This window comes from Oncorhynchus tshawytscha, unplaced genomic scaffold (genome assembly GCF_018296145.1).
Source record: "Oncorhynchus tshawytscha isolate Ot180627B unplaced genomic scaffold, Otsh_v2.0 Un_scaffold_3804_pilon_pilon, whole genome shotgun sequence".
NCBI classification, from domain to species: Eukaryota; Metazoa; Chordata; class Actinopteri; order Salmoniformes; family Salmonidae; genus Oncorhynchus; species Oncorhynchus tshawytscha.
In genome coordinates this window covers 130,249-149,410 of record NW_024609450.1, presented here as the reverse complement: position 1 = coordinate 149,410, position 19,162 = coordinate 130,249, and the positions used below count along the sequence as shown (strand labels likewise).

At 44.4% G+C, this 19,162-nt stretch overlaps 19 non-coding genes across 19 annotated transcripts; all 19 read left to right on the top strand.

The window, feature by feature from the left end:
* Window positions 1–5,228: 5,228 nt before the first annotated feature.
* On the top strand, window positions 5,229–5,301 carry trnak-cuu. The gene has a single exon. It is a non-coding gene; the product is annotated as a tRNA-Lys (tRNA).
* Window positions 5,302–5,726: 425 nt separating this feature from the next.
* On the top strand, window positions 5,727–5,799 carry trnak-cuu. Its single transcript has one exon. It is a non-coding gene; the product is annotated as a tRNA-Lys (tRNA).
* A 425-nt stretch (window positions 5,800–6,224) lies between these two features.
* On the top strand, window positions 6,225–6,297 carry trnak-cuu. Its single transcript has one exon. It is a non-coding gene; the product is annotated as a tRNA-Lys (tRNA).
* Window positions 6,298–6,716: 419 nt separating this feature from the next.
* trnak-cuu lies at window positions 6,717–6,789 on the top strand. Its single transcript has one exon. It is a non-coding gene; the product is annotated as a tRNA-Lys (tRNA).
* A 425-nt stretch (window positions 6,790–7,214) lies between these two features.
* Window positions 7,215–7,287, top strand: trnak-cuu. Its single transcript has one exon. It is a non-coding gene; the product is annotated as a tRNA-Lys (tRNA).
* Window positions 7,288–8,705: 1,418 nt separating this feature from the next.
* On the top strand, window positions 8,706–8,778 carry trnak-cuu. Its single transcript has one exon. It is a non-coding gene; the product is annotated as a tRNA-Lys (tRNA).
* Window positions 8,779–9,203: 425 nt separating this feature from the next.
* trnak-cuu lies at window positions 9,204–9,276 on the top strand. Its single transcript has one exon. It is a non-coding gene; the product is annotated as a tRNA-Lys (tRNA).
* Window positions 9,277–10,198: 922 nt separating this feature from the next.
* trnak-cuu lies at window positions 10,199–10,271 on the top strand. The gene has a single exon. It is a non-coding gene; the product is annotated as a tRNA-Lys (tRNA).
* A 922-nt stretch (window positions 10,272–11,193) lies between these two features.
* On the top strand, window positions 11,194–11,266 carry trnak-cuu. The gene has a single exon. It is a non-coding gene; the product is annotated as a tRNA-Lys (tRNA).
* A 425-nt stretch (window positions 11,267–11,691) lies between these two features.
* On the top strand, window positions 11,692–11,764 carry trnak-cuu. The gene has a single exon. It is a non-coding gene; the product is annotated as a tRNA-Lys (tRNA).
* A 423-nt stretch (window positions 11,765–12,187) lies between these two features.
* On the top strand, window positions 12,188–12,260 carry trnak-cuu. The gene has a single exon. It is a non-coding gene; the product is annotated as a tRNA-Lys (tRNA).
* Window positions 12,261–12,685: 425 nt separating this feature from the next.
* trnak-cuu lies at window positions 12,686–12,758 on the top strand. Its single transcript has one exon. It is a non-coding gene; the product is annotated as a tRNA-Lys (tRNA).
* Window positions 12,759–14,676: 1,918 nt separating this feature from the next.
* trnak-cuu lies at window positions 14,677–14,749 on the top strand. The gene has a single exon. It is a non-coding gene; the product is annotated as a tRNA-Lys (tRNA).
* A 425-nt stretch (window positions 14,750–15,174) lies between these two features.
* trnak-cuu lies at window positions 15,175–15,247 on the top strand. Its single transcript has one exon. It is a non-coding gene; the product is annotated as a tRNA-Lys (tRNA).
* A 425-nt stretch (window positions 15,248–15,672) lies between these two features.
* trnak-cuu lies at window positions 15,673–15,745 on the top strand. Its single transcript has one exon. It is a non-coding gene; the product is annotated as a tRNA-Lys (tRNA).
* Window positions 15,746–17,633: 1,888 nt separating this feature from the next.
* trnak-cuu lies at window positions 17,634–17,706 on the top strand. Its single transcript has one exon. It is a non-coding gene; the product is annotated as a tRNA-Lys (tRNA).
* Window positions 17,707–18,131: 425 nt separating this feature from the next.
* trnak-cuu lies at window positions 18,132–18,204 on the top strand. The gene has a single exon. It is a non-coding gene; the product is annotated as a tRNA-Lys (tRNA).
* A 385-nt stretch (window positions 18,205–18,589) lies between these two features.
* trnak-cuu lies at window positions 18,590–18,662 on the top strand. Its single transcript has one exon. It is a non-coding gene; the product is annotated as a tRNA-Lys (tRNA).
* Window positions 18,663–19,087: 425 nt separating this feature from the next.
* trnak-cuu lies at window positions 19,088–19,160 on the top strand. Its single transcript has one exon. It is a non-coding gene; the product is annotated as a tRNA-Lys (tRNA).
* Window positions 19,161–19,162: the final 2 nt, after the last annotated feature.

Sequence of the window (19,162 nt, the reverse complement as noted above, 5' to 3'; positions counted from 1 at the left end):
GCTATCAGCCCAAGTACTGTAGTCTGCCTCTGCTATCAGCCCATGTACTGTAGTCTGCCTCTGCTATCAGCCCTTCACTGTAGTCTGCCTCTGCTATCAGCCCATGTACTGTAGTCTGCCTCTGCTATCAGCCCATGTACTGTAGTCTGCCTCTGCTATCAGCCCATGTACTGTAGTCTGCCTCTGCTATCAGCCCATGTACCGTAGTCTGCCTCTGCTATCAGCCCATGTACTGTAGTCTGCCTCTGCTATCAGCCCTTCACTGTAGTCTGCCTCTGCTATCAGCCCATGTACTGTAGTCTGCCTCTGCTATCAGCCCATGTACCGTAGTCTGCCTCTGCTATCAGCCCATGTACTGTAGTCTGCCTCTGCTATCAGCCTATGTACTGTAGTCTGCCTCTGCTATCAGCCCATGTACTGTAGTCTGCCTCTGCTATCAGCCCATGTACTGTAGTCTGCCTCTGCTAACAGCCCAAGTACTGTAGTCTGCCTCTGCTATCCGCCCATGTACTGTAGTCTGCCTCTGCTATCAGTCCATGTACTGTAGTCTGCCTCTGCTATCAGCCCATGTACTGTAGTCTGTCTCTGCTATCAGCCCATGTACTGTAGTCTGCCTCTACTATCAGCCCATGTACTGTAGTCTGCCTCTGCTATCAGCCCGTGTACTGTAGTCTGCCTCTGCTATCAGCCCTTTCACTGTAGTCTGCCTCTGCTATCAGCCTATGTACTGTAGTCTGCCTCTACTATCAGCCCATGTACCGTAGTATGCTTCTGCTATCAGCCCATGTACCGTAGTCTGCCTCTGCTATCAGCCCATGTACTGTAGTCTGTCTCTGCTATCAGCCCATGTACTGTAGTCTGCCTCTGCTATCAGCCCATGTACTGTAGTCTGCCTCTGATATCTGACCATGTACTGTAGTCTGCCTCTGCTATCAGCCCATGTACTGTACATGTCATCAGACAATATGGAGGAACCCAGGAGTGACCAGAGATGGAGATGCATCATGGCAGAGAGGAGCAGGAAGGAAACAGAGTGTTCCTAACATTAGTGTGTGTCTGTCATACCGTTTCACTCCCTCCACCTTGGCTACAGTAGATTGTCTCTCCTCTGAGGGCCGGCCTCTCCCTGCACCATGTGGAGACAATGGCGCGTTGCCAGGATACAAGCCCCCCCCCCCAAGTCTGTACTGACAAGAAGACATGAAGACCAAAGATTTTTTATATTTACAAGAAGACCCCCTGCACCCCGCTGGCTTGGCACCGCTCCACCATCTAATGTCACTATCTATGAAGACAGCACTTTATAACTCATTTGATAAAGATATCCAATCCATCTTGTTCCCTTCTTGTATAAAATCCCCAATTTAGTGCTGTGGATGCAGGATTTCTTTACTTGATTCATTGTTAAACAAATTATGATTAAAATATATTATATTTAGTATAGACATACAATAATAAAAATAATATAATATGAAAGAATTACGAATTACAATTATATTTTGAAAAAAACAGCTTAGCTAATATAGTTTAATAATATAATAACAACAGATTGTATTCTTTATGCAATGGGAGCTGTTACTATTTTCCTGTCAGTCTCCTGTCTGATGACGGGGTCTCTGGCCAGTTTCACCAGTCTCCTGTCTGACGACGGGGTCTCTGGCCAGTTTCACCAGTCTCCTGTCTGACGACGGGGTCTCTGGCCAGTTTCACCAGTCTCCTGTCTGACGACGGGGTCTCTGGCCAGTTTCACCAGTCTCCTGTCTGACGACGGGGTCTCTGGCCAGTTTCACCAGTCTCATGTCTGTAGGGTGTCTGACGACGGGGTCTCTGGCCAGTTTCACCAGTCTCCTGTCTGACGACGGGGTCTCTGGCCAGTTTCACCAGTCTCCTGTCTGAAATGGGGTCTCTGGCCAGTTTCACCAGTCTCCTGTCTGTAGGGTGTTCCTCTGACGACGGGGTCTCTGGCCAGTTTCACCAGTCTCCTGTCTGTAGGGTGTTCCCTTGCTTCATCTAATATTGATGGGGTCTCTGCCCCTGAGGAGGAGAAGCTGTTTCCAGAGCACCACTATTTACTGAAATGAATGCTTCATACCGGCACACATCCTCTTCTCTACTCTCCTTTCTGGGGTTTTTAAAATGGGAGACTCGGTGTACTTTACAGGCTCTGAGGGTTTTTATTCACAGAGATTATGGCCCCCCTGATGTGTTGTGGTGCACAGCAGGAAATGCAAACTTGTAGTGTATTTGAGTTTTTTTTTAAATACTTTTAAAGTAATTTCCACTTTGAAACGTGCCTTAAAGAAAAATATATATCAACCCCTTCAAGAATGTCCATTAATTATAATCCACATAATGATTCACATTTTCTGTTGCTGCAGGATTATTTTTAATGCTCTAGAAAGGAAGGGCCCACAGTGCTCTATGAAGGAAGGGCCCACAGTGCTCTAGAAAGGAAGGGTGCACAGTGCTCTAGAAAGGAAGGGCCCCATAATGCTCTAGAAAGGAAGGGCCCACAGTGCTCTAGAAAGGAAGGGCCCACAGTGCTCTAGAAAGGAGATAGGGTATCATTTCAGGCTCAACCTCTGTCCTCTCAGTGTGATGGTGTTAGATCTGATTCCATCTGTGTTGGTTCTCCTTCAGAAGTGAGGAAAGGAGAGGAGAGTAGAGGAGGGGAGAGGAGGGGGGAGGAGTGGGGAGGAGGCAGAGGGAAGAAAGGAGGGAAGGGGCTGAGGAGAGGAGAGGAAAGGAGAGGAAAGGAGAGGAGAGGGAGGAGGAGGCAGAGGGAAGACAGGAGGGAAGGGGCTGAGGAGAGGAAAGGAGAGGAAAGGAGAGGAGAGGAGGAGAGAGGCTACGTTCCTCCTTCCTTTGTTCTCCCCCAACCTCTTTGTTGTGCACGGCTGTGTGTGTGTGTGTGTGTGTGTGTGTGTGTGTGTGTGTGTGTGTGTGTGTGTGTGTGTGTGTGTCTGTGTGTGTGTGTGTGTGCGCGCGTGTGTGTGTGTGTGTGTGTGCGTGCGTGTGTGTGGTGCACGACTGTGTGTCCGCGGTGGTTTCATTTGCATTCTGCCTCCTGAATATTCATGGGCGGAGGGGTCAGACCTGGTGGAGAGCAGATTTAATTGGTCTGATGGTCAGGGGGGATCCTCCACCCAGACTCCCATTGGAGCACAGAGATCATACTGTTTTGATCATACTGTTATTATCATAATGTTAATAATAACGTGACATCAGGACAGACAGTCAGTCTATTGTTTCAGTCAGTCAGGAACCCAGTTGGTTCTATCAGTACTCAGTCCCAGAACTATAAATACTGTAGGGTAGGTGATGGTTCTATCAGTACTCAGTCCCAGAACTATAAATACTGTAGGGTAGGTGATGGTTCTATCAGTACTCAGTCCCAGAACTATAAATACTGTAGGGTAGGTGATGGTTCTATCAGTACTCAGTCCCAGAACTATAAATACTGTAGGGTAGGTGATGGTTCTATCAGTACTCAGTCCCAGAACTATAAATACTGTAGGGTAGGTGATGGTTCTATCAGTACTCAGTCCCAGAACTATAAATACTGGAGGGTAGGGGATGGTTCTATCAATACTCAGTCCCAGAACTATAAATACTGTAGGGTAGGTGATGGTTCTATCAGTACTCAGTCCCAGAACTATACATACTGGAGGGTAGGTGATGGTTCTATCAGTACTCAGTCCCAGAACTATAAATACTGTAGGGTAGGTGATGGTTCTATCAGTACTCAGTCCCAGAACTATAAATACAGTCCCAGAACTATAAATACTGTAGGGTAGGTGATGGTTCTATCAGTACTCAGTCCCAGAACTATAAATACTGGAGGGTAGGTGATGGTTCTATCAGTACTCAGTCCCAGAACTATAAATACTGGAGGGTAGGTGATGGTTCTATCAGTACTCAGTCCCAGAACTATAAATACTGTAGGGTAGGTGATGGTTCTATCAGTACTCAGTCCCAGAACTATAAATACTGGCGGGTAGGTGATGGTAATATCAACCATCCGGGTCAACAGCATCAATGTAACAGTATAACTTTAATCCGTCCCCTCACCCCTACCCGGGCATGAATCAGGGACCCTCTGCACACATCAACAGTCACCCTCAAAGCATCGTTACCCATTGCTTCCTAAAAGCCTCAGCCCTTGCAGAGCAAGGGGAACCACTACTTCAAGGTCTCAGAGCAAGTGACATCACCAATTGTTATGCTATTAGCGCGCACCACGCCAACTAGCCATTTCACATTGGTTACAATTGCACCACAGGATCCATTAACAAACAATCTCCCTGATCATCATATTTTGCAGAAACGGAGCTGTACGATATTCAGACCAAATCAGGTACCTGTCTGGCTTAGTCGGTAGAGCATGAGACTCCAAATCTCAGGGTTGAGGGTTCAAGCCCCATGAAACTTCCTCCTAAATGGGTGGAATAAATGATCTTTCATCTCAATGACAAGATGAATTGAACTCCTAAATGGGTTGAATAAATTATCAGACAAGAAATAGACAGGCAGAGGCTTCAAGAAGAATACTTGCTCCTGGTGGGGCTTGAACTCATAACCTTGTCATCTAATTGCTGTATACTGCTGTATAAGTACAACACGCTAACAGATTGCACCACAGGATCCATAAACAACACTCACTGATCACCATATTTTTCAGAAACTGGGATGTACGATATTCAAACCAAGTCAAAATCACTTTTGAGGTACCTGGCTAGCTCAGTCGGTAGAGCATGAGACTCTTAATCTCAGGGTCGTGGGTTTGAGCCCCACGTTAGGTGATTATTTTCTCTGCCGAAGCACCAACTCACTAAGCAAACAACCATTCGCTTGGAATTTTGAGCAGGCTTGCCACCCTGCATAGCTGGTGATACAGAAGGCTATGAATTTGTATTCTATCTCTGCCTGCACTCTGACCTGTCATCTCAATGACATACCTATTACCGATGAATTGAACTCCTAAATGGGTTGAGTAAATGCTCCTTTTCTTGACAAGAAATAGACAGGCAGAGGCTTCAAGAAGAATACTTGCTCCTGGTGGGGCTTGAACTCATAACCTTCGTCATCTAATTGCTGTATACTGCTGTATAAGTACAACACGCTAACAGATTGCATCACAGGATCCATCAACAACACTCACTGATCCCCATATTTTGCAGAAACTGGGATGTACGATATTCAAACCAAGTCAAAATCACTTTTGAGGTACCTGGCTAGCTCAGTCGGTAGAGCATGAGACTCTTAATCTCAGGGTCGTGGGTTCGAGCCCCACGTTAGGTGATTATTTTCTCTGCCGAAGCACCAACTCACTAAGCAAACAACCATTCGCTTGGAATTTCGAGCAGGCTTGCCACCCTGCATAGCTGGTGATACAGAAGGCTATGAATTTGTATTCTATCTCTGCCTGCACTCTGACCTGTCATCTCAATGACATACCTATTACCGATGAATTGAACTCCTAAATGGGTTGAGTAAATGCTCCTTTTCTTGACAAGAAATAGACAGGCAGAGGCTTCAAGAAGAATACTTGCTCCTGGTGGGGCTTGAACTCATAACCTTCGCATCTAATTGCTGTATACTGCTGTATAAGTACAACACGCTAACAGATTGCATCACAGGATCCATCAACAACACTCACTGATCCCCATATTTTGCAGAAACTGGGATGTACGATATTCAAACCAAGTCAAAATCACTTTTGAGGTACCTGGCTAGCTCAGTCGGTAGAGCATGAGACTCTTAATCTCAGGGTCGTGGGTTCGAGCCCCACGTTAGGTGATTATTTTCTCTGCCGAAGCACCAACTCACTAAGCAAACAACCATTCGCTTGGAATTTCGAGCAGGCTTGCCACCCTGCATAGCTGGTGATACAGAAGGCTATGAATTTGTATTCTATCTCTGCCTGCACTCTGACCTGTCATCTCAATGACATACCTATTACCGATGAATTGAACTCCTAAATGGATTGAATAAATTATCATTTTCCGGACAAGAAATAGACAGGCAGAGGCTTCAAGAAGAATACTTGCTCCTGGTGGGGCTTGAACTCATAACCTTCGCATCTAATTGCTGTATACTGCTGTATAAGTACAACACGCTAACAGATTGCACCACAGGATCCATAAACAACACTCACTGATCCCCATATTTTGCAGAAACTGGGATGTACGATATTCAAACCAAGTCAAAATCACTTTTGAGGTACCTGGCTAGCTCAGTCGGTAGAGCATGAGACTCTTAATCTCAGGGTCGTGGGTTCGAGCCCCACGTTAGGTGATTATTTTCTCTGCCGAAGCACCAACTCACTTAGCAAACAACCATTCGCTTGGAATTTCGAGCAGGCTTGCCACCCTGCATAGCTGGTGATACAGAAGGCTATGAATTTGTATTCTATCTCTGCCTGCACTCTGACCTGTCATCTCAATGACATACCTATTACCGATGAATTGAACTCCTAAATGGGTTGAGTAAATGCTCCTTTTCTTGACAAGAAATAGACAGGCAGAGGCTTCAAGAAGAATACTTGCTCCTGGTGGGGCTTGAACTCATAACCTTCATCTAATTGCTGTACCTGTATAAGTACAACACGCTAACAGATTGCATCACAGGATCCATCAACAACACTCACTGATCCCCATATTTTGCAGAAACTGGGATGTACGATATTCAAACCAAGTCAAAATCACTTTTGAGGTACCTGGCTAGCTCAGTCGGTAGAGCATGAGACTCTTAATCTCAGGGTCGTGGGTTCGAGCCCCACGTTAGGTGATTATTTTCTCTGCCGAAGCACCAACTCACTAAGCAAACAACCATTCGCTTGGAATTTTGAGCAGGCTTGCCACCCTGCATAGCTGGTGATACAGAAGGCTATGAATTTGTATTCTATCTCTGCCTGCACTCTGACCTGTCATCTCAATGACATACCTATTACCGATGAATTGAACTCCTAAATGGGTTGAGTAAATGCTCCTTTTCTTGACAAGAAATAGACAGGCAGAGGCTTCAAGAAGAATACTTGCTCCTGGTGGGGCTTGAACTCATAACCTTCGCATCTAATTGCTGTATACTGCTGTATAAGTACAACACGCTAACAGATTGCATCACAGGATCCATCAACAACACTCACTGATCCCCATATTTTGCAGAAACTGGGATGTACGATATTCAAACCAAGTCAAAATCACTTTTGAGGTACCTGGCTAGCTCAGTCGGTAGAGCATGAGACTCTTAATCTCAGGGTCGTGGGTTCGAGCCCCACGTTAGGTGAATATTTTCTCTGCCGAAGCACCAACTCACTTAGCTAATAACCATTTGCTTGGAATTTCGAGCAGGCTTGCCACCCTGCATAGCTGGTGAAACAGAAGGCTATGAATTTGTATTCAATCTCTGCCTGCACTCTGAACTGTCATCTCAATGACAAACCTATTACCGATGAATTGAACTCCTAAATAGATGGAATAAATTATCATTTTCCGGATAAGAAATAGACAGGCAGAGGCTTCAAGAAGAATACTGGCTCCTGGTGGGGCTTGAACTCATAACCTTGTCATCTAATTGCTGTATACTGCTGTATAAGTACAACACGCTAACAGATTGCACCACAGGATCCATAAACAACACTCACTGATCCCCATATTTTGCAGAAACTGGGATGTACGATATTCAAACCAAGTCAAAATCACTTTGAGGTACCTTGCTAGCTCAGTCGGTAGAGCATGAGACTCTTAATCTCAGGGTCGTGGGTTCGAGCCCCACGTTAGGTGATTATTTTCTCTGCCGAAGCACCAACTCACTTAGCAAACAACCATTCGCTTGGAATTTCGAGCAGGCTTGCCACCCTGCATAGCTGGTGATACAGAAGGCTATGAATTTGTATTCTATCTCTGCCTGCACTCTGACCTGTCATCTCAATGACTTACCTATTACCGATTAATTGAACTCCTAAATGGGTTGAGTAAATGCTCCTTTTCTTGACAAGAAATAGACAGGCAGAGGCTTCAAGAAGAATACTTGCTCCTGGTGGGGCTTGAACTCATAACCTTCGCATCTAATTGCTGTATACTGCTGTAAAAGTACAACACGCTAACAGATTGCATCACAGGATCCATCAACAACACTCACTGATCCCCATATTTTGCAGAAACTGGGATGTACGATATTCAAACCAAGTCAAAATCACTTTTGAGGTACCTGGCTAGCTCAGTCGGTAGAGCATGAGACTCTTAATCTCAGGGTCGTGGGTTCGCCCCACGTTAGGTGATTATTTTCTCTGCCGAAGCACCAACTCACTAAGCAAACAACCATTCGCTTGGAATTTTGAGCAGGCTTGCCACCCTGCATAGCTGGTGAAACAGAAGGCTATTAATTTGTATTCAATCTCTGCCTGCACTCTGAACTGTCATCTCAATGACAAACCTATTACCGATTAATTGAACTCCTAAATGGGTTGAGTAAATGCTCCTTTTCTTGACAAGAAATAGACAGGCAGAGGCTTCAAGAAGAATACTTGCTCCTGGTGGGGCTTGAACTCATAACCTTCGCATCTAATTGCTGTATACTGCTGTATAAGTACAACACGCTAACAGATTGCATCACAGGATCCATCAACAACACTCACTGATCCCCATATTTTGCAGAAACTGGGATGTACGATATTCAAACCAAGTCAAAATCACTTTTGAGGTACCTGGCTAGCTCAGTCGGTAGAGCATGAGACTCTTAATCTCAGGGTCGTGGGTTCGAGCCCCACGTTAGGTGATTATTTTCTCTGCCGAAGCACCAACTCACTAAGCAAACAACCATTCGCTTGGAATTTCGAGCAGGCTTGCCACCCTGCATAGCTGGTGATACAGAAGGCTATGAATTTGTATTCTATCTCTGCCTGCACTCTGACCTGTCATCTCAATGACATACCTATTACCGATGAATTGAACTCCTAAATGGATTGAATAAATTATCATTTTCCGGACAAGAAATAGACAGGCAGAGGCTTCAAGAAGAATACTTGCTCCTGGTGGGGCTTGAACTCATAACCTTGTCATCTAATTGCTGTATACTGCTGTATAAGTACAACACGCTAACAGATTGCACCACAGGATCCATCAACAACACTCACTGATCCCCATATTTTGCAGAAACTGGGATGTACGATATTCAAACCAAGTCAAAATCACTTTTGAGGTACCTGGCTAGCTCAGTCGGTAGAGCATGAGACTCTTAATCTCAGGGTCGTGGGTTCGAGCCCCACGTTAGGTGATTATTTTCTCTGCCGAAGCACCAACTCACTTAGCAAACAACCATTCGCTTGGAATTTCGAGCAGGCTTGCCACCCTGCATAGCTGGTGATACAGAAGGCTATGAATTTGTATTCTATCTCTGCCTGCACTCTGACCTGTCATCTCAATGACTTACCTATTACCGATTAATTGAACTCCTAAATGGGTTGAGTAAATGCTCCTTTTCTTGACAAGAAATAGACAGGCAGAGGCTTCAAGAAGAATACTTGCTCCTGGTGGGGCTTGAACTCATAACCTTCGCATCTAATTGCTGTATACTGCTGTATAAGTAAACACGCTAACAGATTGCATCACAGGATCCATCAACAACACTCACTGATCCCCATATTTTGCAGAAACTGTGATGTACGATATTCAAACCAAGTCAAAATCGCTTTTGAGGTACCTGGCTAGCTCAGTCGGTAGAGCATGAGACTCTTAATCTCAGGGTCGTGGGATAGAGCCCCACGTTAGGTGATTATTTTCTCTGCCGAAGCACCAACTCACTAAGCAAACAACCATTCGCTTGGAATTTTGAGCAGGCTTGCCACCCTGCATAGCTGGTGATACAGAAGGCTATGAATTTGTATTCTATCTCTGCCTGCACTCTGACCTGTCATCTCAATGACTTACCTATTACCGATTAATTGAACTCCTAAATGGGTTGAGTAAATGCTCCTTTTCTTGACAAGAAATAGACAGGCAGAGGCTTCAAGAAGAATACTTGCTCCTGGTGGGGCTTGAACTCATAACCTTCGCATCTAATTGCTGTATACTGCTGTATAAGTACAACACGCTAACAGATTGCATCACAGGATCCATCAACAACACTCACTGATCCCCATATTTTGCAGAAACTGGGATGTACGATATTCAAACCAAGTCAAAATCACTTTTGAGGTACCTGGCTAGCTCAGTCGGTAGAGCATGAGACTCTTAATCTCAGGGTCGTGGGTTCGAGCCCCACGTTAGGTGATTATTTTCTCTGCCGAAGCACCAACTCACTAAGCAAACAACCATTCGCTTGGAATTTCGAGCAGGCTTGCCACCCTGCATAGCTGGTGATACAGAAGGCTATGAATTTGTATTCTATCTCTGCCTGCACTCTGACCTGTCATCTCAATGACATACCTATTACCGATGAATTGAACTCCTAAATGGATTGAATAAATTATCATTTTCTTGACAAGAAATAGACAGGCAGAGGCTTCAAGAAGAATACTTGCTCCTGGTGGGGCTTGAACTCATAACCTTGTCATCTAATTGCTGTATACTGCTGTATAAGTAAACACGCTAACAGATTGCACACAGGATCCATCAACAACACTCACTGATCCCCATATTTTGCAAGAAACTGTGATGTACGATATTCAAACCAAGTCAAAATCGCTTTTGAGGTACCTTGCTAGCTCAGTCGGTAGAGCATGAGACTCTTAATCTCAGGGTCGTGTGATAGAGCCCCACGTTAGGTGATTATTTTCTCTGCCGAAGCACCAACTCACTAAGCAAATAACCATTTGCTTGGAATTTCGAGCAGGCTTGCCACCCTGCATAGCTGGTGATGCAGAAGGCTATGAATTTGTATTCTATCTCTGCCTGCACTCTGACCTGTCATCTCAATGACATACCTATTACCGATGAATTGAACTCCTAAATGGATTGAATAAATTATCATTTTCCGGACAAGAAATAGACAGGCAGAGGCTTCAAGAAGAATACTTGCTCCTGGTGGGGCTTGAACTCATAACCTTCGCATCTAATTGCTGTATACTGCTGTATAAGTACAACACGCTAACAGATTGCATCACAGGATCCATCAACAACACTCACTGATCCCCATATTTTGCAGAAACTGGGATGTACGATATTCAAACCAAGTCAAAATCACTTTTGAGGTACCTGGCTAGCTCAGTCGGTAGAGCATGAGACTCTTAATCTCAGGGTCGTGGGTTCGAGCCCCACGTTAGGTGATTATTTTCTCTGCCGAAGCACCAACTCACTAGCAAAAACAACCATTCGCTTGGAATTTCGAGCAGGCTTTCCACCCTGCATAGCTGGTGATACAGAAGGCTATGAATTTGTATTCTATCTCTGCCTGCACTCTGACCTGTCATCTCAATGACTTACCTATTACCGATTAATTGAACTCCTAAATGGGTTGAGTAAATGCTCCTTTTCTTGACAAGAAATAGACAGGCAGAGGCTTCAAGAAGAATACTTGCTCCTGGTGGGGCTTGAACTCATAACCTTCGCATCTAATTGCTGTATACTGCTGTATAAGTACAACACGCTAACAGATTGCATCACAGGATCCATCAACAACACTCACTGATCCCCATATTTTGCAGAAACTGGATGTACGATATTCAAACCAAGTCAAAATCACTTTTGAGGTACCTGGCTAGCTCAGTCGGTAGAGCATGAGACTCTTAATCTCAGGGTCGTGGGTTCGAGCCCCACGTTAGGTGATTATTTTCTCTGCCGAAGCACCAACTCACTAAGCAAACAACCATTCGCTTGGAATTTTGAGCAGGCTTGCCACCCTGCATAGCTGGTGATACAGAAGGCTATGAATTTGTATTCTATCTCTGCCTGCACTCTGACCTGTCATCTCAATGACATACCTATTACCGATTAATTGAACTCCTAAATGGGTTGAGTAAATGCTCCTTTTCTTGACAAGAAATAGACAGGCAGAGGCTTCAAGAAGAATACTTGCTCCTGGTGGGGCTTGAACTCATAACCTTCGCATCTAATTGCTGTATACTGCTGTATAAGTACAACACTAACAGATTGCATCACAGGATCCATCAACAACACTCACTGATCCCCATATTTTGCAGAAACTGGGATGTACGATATTCAAACCAAGTCAAAATCACTTATGTGCTACCTGGCTAGCTCAGTCGGTAGAGCATGAGACTCTTAATCTCAGGGTCGTGGGTTCGAGCCCCACGTTAGGTGATTATTTTCTCTGCCGAAGCACCAACTCACTAAGCAAACAACCATTCGCTTGGAATTTCGAGCAGGCTTGCCACCCTGCATAGCTGGTGATACAGAAGGCTATGAATTTGTATTCTATCTCTGCCTGCACTCTGACCTGTCATCTCAATGACAAACCTATTACCGATTAATTGAACTCCTAAATGGGTTGAGTAAATGCCCCTTTTCTTGACAAGAAATAGACAGGCAGAGCCTTCAAAAAGAATACTTGCTCCTGGTGGGGCTTGAACTCATAACCTTGTCATCTAATTGCTGTATACTGCTGTATAAGTACAACACGCTAACAGATTGCATCACAGGATCCATCAACAACACTCACTGATCACCATATTTTGCAGAAACTGGGATGTACGATATTCAAACCAAGTCAAAATCACTTTTGAGGTACCTGGCTAGCTCAGTCGGTAGAGCATGAGACTCTTAATCTCAGGGTCGTGGGTTCGAGCCCCACGTTGGGTGATTATTTTCTCTGCCGAAGCACCAACTCACTTAGCAAATAACCATTTGCTTGGAATTTCGAGCAGGCTTGCCACCCTGCATAGCTGGTGATACAGAAGGCTATGAATTTGTATTCTATCTCTGCCTGCACTCTGAACTGTCATCTCAATGACAAACCTATTACCGATGAATTGAACTCCTAAATGGGTTGAGTAAATGCTCCTTTTCTTGACAAGAAATAGACAGGCAGAGGCTTCAAAAAGAATACTTGCTCCTGGTGGGGCTTGAACTCATAACCTTGTCATCTAATTGCTGTATACTGCTGTATAAGTACAACACGCTAAGACATTGCATCACAGGATCCATCAACAACACTCACTGATCCCCATATTTTGCAGAAACTGGGATGCAAGATATTCAAACCAAGTCAAAATCACTTTTGAGGTACCTGGCTAGCTCAGTCGGTAGAGCATGAGACTCTTAATCTCAGGGTCGTGGGTTTGAGCCCCACGTTAGGTGATTATTTTCTCTGCCGAAGCACCAACTCACTTAGCAAACAACCATTTGCTTGGAATTTCGAGCAGGCTTGCCACCCTGCATAGCTGGTGATACAGAAGGCTATGAATTTGTATTCTATCTCTGCCTGCACTCTGACCTGTCATCTCAATGACATACCTATTACCGATGAATTGAACTCCTAAATGGATTGAATAAATTATCATTTTCCGGACAAGAAATAGACAGGCAGAGGCTTCAAGAAGAATACTTGCTCCTGGTGGGGCTTGAACTCATAACCTTCGCATCTAATTGCTGTATACTGCTGTATAAGTACAACACGCTAACAGATTGCACCACAGGATCCATAAACAACACTCACTGATCCCCATATTTTGCAGAAACTGGGATGTACGATATTCAAACCAAGTCAAAATCGCTTTTGAGGTACCTGGCTAGCTCAGTCGGTAGAGCATGAGACTCTTAATCTCAGGGTCGTGGGATAGAGCCCCACGTTAGGTGATTATTTTCTCTGCCGAAGCACCAACTCACTAAGCAAACAACCATTCGCTTGGAATTTTGAGCAGGCTTGCCACCCTGCATAGCTGGTGATACAGAAGGCTATGAATTTGTATTCTATCTCTGCCTGCACTCTGACCTGTCATCTCAATGACTTACCTATTACCGATTAATTGAACTCCTAAATGGGTTGAGTAAATGCTCCTTTTCTTGACAAGAAATAGACAGGCAGAGGCTTCAAGAAGAATACTTGCTCCTGGTGGGGCTTGAACTCATAACCTTCGCATCTAATTGCTGTATACTGCTGTATAAGTACAACACGCTAACAGATTGCATCACAGGATCCATCAACAACACTCACTGATCCCCATATTTTGCAGAAACTGGGATGTACGATATTCAAACCAAGTCAAAATCACTTTTGAGGTACCTGGCTAGCTCAGTCGGTAGAGCATGAGACTCTTAATCTCAGGGTCGTGGGTTTGAGCCCCACGTTAGGTGATTATTTTCTCTGCCGAAGCACCAACTCACTTAGCAAACAACCATTCGCTTGGAATTTCGAGCAGGCTTGCCACCCTGCATAGCTGGTGATGCAGAAGGTTAAGAATTTGAATTCTATCTCTGCCTGCACTCTGACCTGTCATCTCAATGACTTACCTATTACCGATTAATTGAACTCCTAAATGGGTTGAGTAAATGCTCCTTTTCTTGACAAGAAATAGACAGGCAGAGGCTTCAAGAAGAATACTTGCTCCTGGTGGGGCTTGAACTCATAACCTGCGCATCTAATTGCTGTATACTGCTGTATAAGTACAACACGCTAACAGATTGCATCACAGGATCCATAAACAACACTCACTGATCCCCATATTTTGCAGAAACTGGGATGTACGATATCCAAACCAAGTCAAAATCACTTTGAGGTACCTTGCTAGCTCAGTCGGTAGAGCATGAGACTCTTAATCTCAGGGTCGTGGGTTCGAGCCCCACGTTAGGTGATTATTTTCTCTGCCGAAGCACCAACTCACTTAGCAAACAACCATTCGCTTGGAATTTCGAGCAGGCTTGCCACCCTGCATAGCTGGTGATACAGAAGGCTATGAATTTGTATTCTATCTCTGCCTGCACTCTGACCTGTCATCTCAATGACATACCTATTACCGATTAATTGAACTCCTAAATGGGTTGAGTAAATGCTCCTTTTCTTGACAAGAAATAGACAGGCAGAGGCTTCAAGAAGAATACTTGCTCCTGGTGGGGCTTGAACTCATAACCTTCGCATCTAATTGCTGTATACTGCTGTATAAGTACAACACGCTAACAGATTGCACCACAGGATCCATCAACAACACTCACTGATCCCCATATTTTGCAGAAACTGGGATGTAAAATGTTCAAACCAAGTCAAAATCTCTATTGAGGTACCTGGCTAGCTCAGTCGGTAGAGCATGAGACTCTTAATCTCAGGGTCGTGGGTTCGAGCCCCACGTTAGGTGATTATTTTCTCTGCCGAAGCACCAACTCACTTAGCAAACAACCATTCGCTTGGAATTTCGAGCAGGCTTGCCACCCTGCATAGCTGGTGATACAGAAGGCTATGAATTTGTATTCTATCTCTGCCTGCACTCTGACCTGTCATCTCAATGACATACCTATTACCGATTAATTGAACTCCTAAATGGGTTGAGTAAATGCTCCTTTTCTTGACAAGAAATAGACAGGCAGAGGCTTCAAGAAGAATACTTGCTCCTGGTGGGGCTTGAACTCATAACCTTCGCATCTAATTGCTGTATACTGCTGTATAAGTACAACACGCTAAGACATTGCATCACAGGATCCATCAACAACACTCACTGATCCCCATATTTTGCAGAAACTGGGATGTACGATATTCAAACCAAGTCAAAATCACTTTTGAGGTACCTGGCTAGCTCAGTCGGTAGAGCATGAGACTCTTAATCTCAGGGTCGTGGGTTCGAGCCCCACGTTAGGTGATTATTTTCTCTGCCGAAGCACCAACTCACTTAGCAAACAACCATTTGCTTGGAATTTCGAGCAGGCTTGCCACCCTGCATAGCTGGTGATACAGAAGGCTATGAATTTGTATTCTATCTCTGCCTGCACTCTGACCTGTCATCTCAATGACATACCTATTACCGATTAATTGAACTCCTAAATGGGTTGAGTAAATGCTCCTTTTCTTGACAAGAAATAGACAGGCAGAGGCTTCAAGAAGAATACTTGCTCCTGGTGGGGCTTGAACTCATAACCTTCGCATCTAATTGCTGTATACTGCTGTATAAGTACAACACGCTAACAGATTGCATCACAGGATCCATCAACAACACTCACTGATCACCATATTTTGCAGAAACTGGGATGTACGATATTCAAACCAAGTCAAAATCACTATTGAGGTACCTGGCTAGCTCAGTCGCTAGAGCATGAGACTCTTAATCTCAGGGTCGTGGGTTCGAGCCCCACGTTAGGTGAATATTTTCTCTGCCGAAGCACCAACTCACTTAGCAAATAACCATTTGCTTGGAATTTCGAGCAGGCTTGCCACCCTGCATAGCTGGTGAAGCAGAAGGCTATGAATTTGTATTCTATGTCTGCCTGCACTCTGACCTTTCATCTCAATGACTTACCTATTACCGATTAATTGAACTCCTAAATGGGTTGAGTAAATGCTCCTTTTCTTGACAAGAAATAGACAGGCAGAGGCTTCAAGAAGAGTTCTTGCTCCTGGTGGGGCTTGAACTCATAACCTTGTCATCTAATTGCTGTATACTGCTGTATAAGTACAACACGCTAACAGATTGCACCACAGGATCCATCAACAACACTCACTGATCCCCATATTTTGCAGAAACTGGGATGTACGATATTCAAACCAAGTCAAAATCACTATTGAGGTACCTGGCTAGCTCAGTCGGTAGAGCATGAGACTCTTAATCTCAGGGTCGTGGGTTTGAGCCCCACGTTGGGTGATTATTTTCACTGCCGAAGCACAAACTCACTTAGCAAACAACCATTCGCTTGGAATTTCGAGCAGGCTTGCCACCCTGCATAGCTGGTGATACAGAAGGCTATGAATTTGTATTCTATCTCTGCCTGCACTCTGACCTGTCATCTCAATGACAAACCTATTACCGATTAATTGAACTCCTAAATGGGTTGAGTAAATGCCCCTTTTCTTGACAAGAAATAGACAGGCAGAGCCTTCAAAAAGAATACTTGCTCCTGGAGGGGCTTGAACTCATAACCTTCGCATCTAATTGCTGTATACTGCTGTATAAGTACAACACGCTAACAGATTGCACCACAGGATCCATAAACAACACTCACTGATCCCCATATTTTGCAGAAACTGGGATGTACGATATTCAAACCAAGTCAAAATCACTATTGAGATACCTGACTAGCTCAGTCGTGGGTTCGAGCCCCACGTTAGGTGATTATTTTCTCTGCCGAAGCACCAACTCACTTAGCAAACAACCATTCGCTTGGAATTTCGAGCAGGCTTGCCACCCTGCATAGCTGGTGATACAGAAGGCTATGAATTTGTATTCTATCTCTGCCTGCACTCTGACCTGTCATCTCAATGACATACCTATTACCGATGAATTGAACTCCTAAATGGGTTGAGTAAATGCTCCTTTTCTTGACAAGAAATAGACAGGCAGAGGCTTCAAGAAGAATACTTGCTCCTGGTGGGGCTTGAACTCATAACCTTCGCATCTAATTGCTGTATACTGCTGTATAAGTACAACACGCTAACAGATTGCACCACAGGATCCATAAACAACACTCACTGATCACCATATTTTTCAGAAACTGGGATGTACGATATTCAAACCAAGTCAAAATCACTATTGAGATACCTGACTAGCTCAGTCGGTAGAGCATGAGACTCTTAATCTCAGGGTCGTGGGTTCGAGCCCCACGTTAGGTGATTATTTTCTCTGCCGAAGCACCAACTCACTTAGCAAACAACCATTCGCTTGGAATTTCGAGCAGGCTTGCCACCCTGCATAGCTGGTGATACAGAAGGCTATGAATTTGTATTCTATCTCTGCCTGCACTCTGACCTGTCATCTCAATGACATACCTATTACCGATGAATTGAACTCCTAAATGGGTTGAGTAAATGCTCCTTTTCTTGACAAGAAATAGACAGGCAGAGGCTTCAAGAAGAATACTTGCTCCTGGTGGGGCTTGAACTCATAACCTTCGCATCTAATTGCTGTATACTGCTGTATAAGTACAACACGCTAACAGATTGCACCACAGGATCCATAAACAACACTCACTGATCCCCATATTTTGCAGAAACTGGGATGTACGATATTCAAACCAAGTCAAAATCACTATTGAGGTACCTGGCTAGCTCAGTCGGTAGAGCATGAGACTCTTAATCTCAGGGTCGTGGGTTCGAGCCCCACGTTAGGTGATTATTTTCTCTGCCGAAGCACCAACTCACTTAGCAAACAACCATTCGCTTGGAATTTCGAGCAGGCTTGCCACCCTGCATAGCTGGTGATACAGAAGGCTATGAATTTGTATTCTATCTCTGCCTGCACTCTGACCTGTCATCTCAATGACTTACCTATTACCGATTAATTGAACTCCTAAATGGGTTGAGTAAATGCTCCTTTTCTTGACAAGAAATAGACAGGCAGAGGCTTCAAGAAGAATTCTTGCTCCTGGTGGGGCTTGTAAGTACAACACGCTAACAGATTGTACCACAGGATCAGTCAACAACACTCACTAATCACTATATTTTTCAGAAACTGGGATGTACGATATTCAAACCAAGTCAAAATCACTATTGAGGTACCTGGCTAGCTCAGTCGGTAGAGCATGAGACTCTTAATCTCAGGGTCGTGGGTTCGAGCCCCACGTTAGGTGATTATTTTCTCTGCCGAAGCACCAACTCACTTAGCAAACAACCATTCGCTTGGAATTTCGAGCAGGCTTGCCACCCTGCATAGCTGGTGATGCAGAAGGTTAAGAATTTGAATTCTATCTCTGCCTGCACTCTGACCTGTCATCTCAATGACTTACCTATTACCGATTAATTGAACTCCTAAATGGGTTGAGTAAATGCTCCTTTTCTTGACAAGAAATAGACAGGCAGAGGCTTCAAGAAGAATACTTGCTCCTGGTGGGGCTTGAACTCATAACCTTCGCATCTAATTGCTGTATACTGCTGTATAAGTACAACACGCTAACAGATTGTACCACAGGATCAATCAACAACACTCACTAATCACTATATTTTTCAGAAACTGGGATGTACGATATTCAAACCAAGTCAAAATCACTATTGAGATACCTGACTAGCTCAGTCGGTAGAGCATGAGACTCTTAATCTCAGGGTCGTGGGTTCGAGCCCCACGTTAGGTGAT